Genomic DNA, 5,389 nt, shown 5'->3' on the forward strand with positions numbered 1-5,389 from the left:
TTCCTGCTGTATAGAAATAAATGCAGTCATGCATGGTACATAGCTACATCACTCTGAAAATACCCATGCTCAAGACTACTCTGATACATATTTAAAAGTAGAAAAATGATTAAGTTGAATTAACCTAGTCAATAAAAACTGGTAAATATTCCTTCAATGCTGTTGCCATTTCTGTGCTATCAAATTTTTTTTTTTTTTTTAAATATAATTTGTCTCAATAAACAACTGCAAGTAATGCCTTAGAGCTCATAACCCTGGCTTAAAAATGCAGGCAGAAGACAGTCAGTACTGCTGACAGAAGCTGTGCACACTTACCAGAGGGTTTTGCGGGAGCAGCTGCAGAAGCAAAAGAAAATTCCTCTTGCTTGAGAAACACTAATATAGCAGCACAAAGTGCAGTTGAGGGCGTTTCCAAATACAGCCTGACTAATCCCCGTGCAAAACCCCAGGGTCCTGTGACGCACATCAGCAATGCACAGCCATTTGTTATGCTCAGCAGTACAGCCTGACAGGCTTACAGCTGATCAGCTGGTGTACCAACAACAAAACCTTTGACCTTCACTGAATGAACAGCTTTCATGGATGCAGCAGGCAAATTGGGACGGCTCTAGCAAAGGAAGGGAGCTTGTTTTTCAAGTTTACTACTTTGTTACTTTTTAACCCTTTTACAAAATCCTTCCAAGTATTTTAGGATTTCCTGTTGCATAGTGCAACAAATTTCTTACAGCTCATTGACATGGTCTTATTAACGTTTACAAGGGAGCACATATTTATTTGTGTAGAAGCAGCAAATTAATTAATCTTTGCTTTGACTTTAATTATCTATGTGATACTGAAACGGGAACTGAAGGAGGCTTGTTTGTCAGGATTTTTGAGAGACAAGGAGACTCAACATGCATTCAGAAGTTTGTCATTAGGCATGTTGCCTGATCAAAGACAGTAACTAGGTGACACAGAAGATGTATTTAAAAGGAATCTTTTTTACTCTGAGAGGATGAAGGAAGTATTGTCTAATCTTATTTACACTTCAAAGTTGCATAAATGCTTGGAAGTGTCACGTGAAGCTAACTCTTGCTATAGCAAAGGTACAAGCTTCCCTAAACTCTCCCTTACTTCATGTACAACCTTAAGTTTATGATCACTAGTTCAAGCTGCCAGATCTAACCACAAACATCAGACCAATTCATATGTGGCCATGAATGTGATCAGCGCAATTGTCAGAACTGAAGCAAGGGCAGGTTACTAGTGTAGCACATACAAAACCCCTATTGCTGTAACACCCACCGCCCCCCCCCTCTCCACGGACTCTAGAAATGCAGTAATTATGAAAATTTCCTTTTAAGGAGGATGTACTGGTTTTCTGTATTTAAAAATATCAACAGACTTTTTCTGAATGGTACAGTGGATCCATATACATTTTGTGTCTGCTTTCCAGCTGTAGGTCAGTATGTACTGTGTCAGGATTCTTCAGACTCTGACCTACACCAAGTACTTTCATTTTTTTTCACTTGTGCTCTCTGTGTTTTGACCCAATGGAACAACTAGTGAATATTTCAGCTGATACAAAACGTGCAACTTTCATCAACACTCATCCCCTTAGAACTGAACAAGATCCCCCAAAATGTACATGTTAAGGTCTGCTGTATCCCGGGGCAGCAAAACTGTTTGAAAGGTGTATTCAAAGTATAATGTAACCCCTGCAAAGACTATATACAGTAAATCTAACTTACTTGACATTGATATTTGCCAGGATTCATAGCTCCCATTAAATCTACTTGTTATGGCATTTGTATACTGTTGCAATAGGTAACACACAGGGAATATTACCTTTTATAGTATTTTAATACAGTTAGCATGCTTTTGGTTATAATATCTCTGTAGTAAGTGTTTGGGAAAGCTATGTATAATGCAGCATCTTGAATAAATATGAAATATTTGCACAACAAAAAGCTGTAGCTTATGACAGTGCTGCATTTCCAATTTTAGTGTTCTTATGAACACTGAAGTAAAATATGCTTGCTAAATGAATCATGCAGTTCAGGTAAAGGCATCACTTTATGCACTCAATTTGCAAAGTTACCTGTCTTTGGACTTTTATATATTTCAAAGGTGACAATGGTACTGACATAAATGAGTCTTGTGAACCTCATAGGTGAGACTGGGATGTGGTGGGGCTGGCCTTTTGATATTCTGGTACTTCTCAGATGTGATGAAAAAAAAAATTCTAACGCCATCAAGAGTTTAAAGAAAGTTAGCTTGCTTTTCATGAAAGTTGGAAAAAAGAAGGCTTTTTTCACAAAGAAGAAGAGAGAGAGAGAGGAAAAAAAAAGGACAGCACTTAAAACATTAGATGATCTGTCATTCATACAAGAATAGGAAAATGTTCAACTTTATATGGTGGTGTGTTAGGTGAACCTGGTTTGTAGAGATTCAGTATGCTCTCAAAGAGTAAGAAGCACTTGAAGTTTTAGTCTGAAGCAAAGTAAAACTGGTTCTACCGGTCCTTACACACCTCTGCCCTAAGTTGCACCTATTTGTGGAAAGAAATGAACACAGCACAGATAAGTTATGTAAGCAAGTAAGTCGAACTTTTTTAGTAAAAAGTCGAATACTTCAACAAAACTGACATCAGCTCTTAAAGATCAAGAAAGAGGTCATATTTGAGTCATTTCTGTCCATTTGAATTAGAATATTTGCTACAAAGACTAAACGTGACTGAATCGTATCTACAGTGTAAACATTAGCTCGTAGCTTACTACCTTTTAATCCTGTTTAGTGAGCCTCCTACAACTGAACAACTTTTAATATATCCCTGTATATTTAGTATATTGCCCAACTTTACTTGAGCAATACCTTGTTTTATTGCAGGGGTTCACTTTAAATATTAAGAAACTGTATTTGCTTTTCTAATTTTGCTTTTGTAGTAAGTCTACTTTGTACATTTTCTTCAAAGCAGACTACTTGATATAATCTCCACAAAACAGGGAAAGCTAACTGAACCTTAGCACTTAAGTACCAAAACTAAGCAGAAGAAACAAACCAACATAAAAGAATTTTATTCAAACATTATCTTCATTCATGCCCTAGTGAACTGAATTAACGAGCAGCATACTGGTTCCAGAAACAGCTTTTCATATTTCTAAGTGACAATTATAAGGGTAATAAGATAAATGCTCAGTTTGATGAAGGTGGGGTAAATAAAGGTTTAGAAAGATGCCTTACAGGAATTTTGGATACCACTTATTTTTCCAGCTACTGCTTTGGTGTAAAAAAATGCTACCCGTATTTACAGCCGGTATGATGCAATACAGAAATACTATTTGTAGATGAAAGTGTGTGTCTTATAGAGATGACTCATGAGGAATGTAAGAGATTCTTTAAACAGAAAGAACTTGAACAGCACTTGCTATGGAAAAATGCTAAGAACATATTAGAGACTGAATTCATTAGATGATAAACCCACAGAAGACACATGCTAAGAAAGTGAGGGTCTTAACCTGAACGGTTTTAAGACTCAGCAGTACCCCTTTAGCTGAGAATTTGTTTTGTCCACTCAGCTATCATATTTTAAAAAGGCAAAAATAAATGCACGCACAGAAAAGATTAGAGCAGGTAAACACTGACATATTTAGCAACTTTATTTGATAGAGATTTTCTAGATCTGATCAGAGATCAATCTTTCTTTACAATACAAGAGAAAACTGGAGATCATCTATAGTCTGACCACTTATGACTGTATTGAACACATAAAGTTATTAGTGCTAACACATAGACTCAAATGTATAAAGAACAGCTAAACTTAAGTATTTATTCTTGTTTTGTTTAATACGACAATCACCATGATGTTGCACTCAGTGAAAAATGGTATCTCAATAAAACCACTGTCATTCATTAAAAAAATAAGGCTACATAAAGACACATTTTAATTCAGCAAGATAACTGCATGTTTTAAATATGGGGTAGATCATCAGTTTCATTAGGACTAAGCAAAGGTTTTAAGCAGTGGACAAGAACAGTGATTAGCTTATGTTAAGGTCATACAGTGTGATAAATTATTCTGGTTTAATGATCTCTCAAGGTGGTTACCCTAAGAAAGGCTATGAGGTCAGAACTGGAAGGGGCTTTTTTGCATGGGTTTTTTGTTTTTGTTTTTTAAAGGAGTTTCTGCAGTTCTGGAAATTTAAAATGAATAGGGTTTTTAGCATCAGTTCGAAACATGTAGGAAGCCATGACTTGCAATTCTATATGGAATTGATTATTCAGATGAGAGAATAAAAGATACTGCAGCATCATTGTCCTTGTACACCTTCCTCTTCTGCTTACAAGAATGCTCTAAAAGCAGAGATCTCTGCTGGTGATATATTGACATTTTGAATCTTACAAGAGAGTAGGAATGAAGGCAAGCCAAATATATTGCTGACTTGGTATCTTAAAGTCCAGGTAATAGAACACAGGGTTAAGAGGTTTTGATGGACTTACACACATTAATCAAAGAAAGACATATTACTCAAACACAAACAAAACTTATTATTACACATTACAAATGTGTACAGTGTATTGTTACACATTACAAAACTCAGAAAGAACTGTAACAACTGTGGTAATAGAAGTCAACACTTCATGCAATATTTCAAATCCTCTATAGAAGTCTATGAAGAATTAATAGTAACTAGGGCCTGAATTTCCAGTATTTCATGTGATCTCCTCCTGTCAATTATTACTCCAAGCAAAAGTTTAGTCTCTTTCTGAGGGAATATATGGGGTACAAACCATACAGAACCAGTTCTGAAGAATCTGAAGATTGAATGAATACAGCTCAGGGCAGGCAACTTCTCCCTCCAATTGTATGTTAAGGGAATTGCCTCATCTCTGTGCTTTGGTCCCACTCCCTCACTTTGGAGAGAATTAACATTTGAAACTGGTAGATTAAAAACCCAAAAGCTATATATTGTCTAGTAATCAGTGACTATCTAGAAATGACCAAGCGATCTTCAGTCAGTAACCACCTATCTTGGAAATACCAGTCTATAAATGGTATCATACCTGAGCCAGAGTTTAATTTGATGCTTTTTTCTTAACCTCTCCTCTTCTTGCAAAAAAAATAAATCTAAAAGTAAGCAAGCTCAGAACAGTATTAATAAGTTACTACATTATACTTAAATTTTACAAATAGCTTCTAAAGCACTAGAAAAGAAAGAAGAAATCAAGGTTGTGACACTCACTCAATCCAGGGCAGAAGAAAACTGAGCCTTTTTTCTTGGCCTTCATACTTAGATTTCAGTGGTGCCTATTCTTATCAGTGCTTTCTGGATAGCCCTCTTTATAAATCCATTATGCACTTGCAGCTTAAATAGCAAATACAGTTCTGGTTTCCCTCCCTTACAAGGGA

General features: G+C 36.0%; 1 protein-coding gene across 3 annotated transcripts in view; it reads right to left on the reverse strand.

Moving 5' to 3' along the window:
* The window catches only part of NT5C3A (5'-nucleotidase, cytosolic IIIA), a 14,498-nt gene extending 14,105 nt beyond the window's left edge, over positions 1–393 (reverse strand). Inside the window, exon 1 of one of the 3 annotated variants that reach the window (XM_009635296.2) lies at positions 316–393. The gene's annotated coding sequence lies outside the window, so the exon portion shown is untranslated. The remainder of the gene's footprint in view (positions 1–315) is intronic. The other 2 variants (XM_035890848.1, XM_035890850.1) reach the window with 2 other exon arrangements.
* Positions 394–5,389: the final 4,996 nt, after the last annotated feature.

This window comes from Egretta garzetta, unplaced genomic scaffold (assembly GCF_000687185.1).
Source record: "Egretta garzetta isolate BGI_Z169 unplaced genomic scaffold, ASM68718v1 scaffold713, whole genome shotgun sequence".
Taxonomy (NCBI): Eukaryota; Metazoa; Chordata; class Aves; order Pelecaniformes; family Ardeidae; genus Egretta; species Egretta garzetta.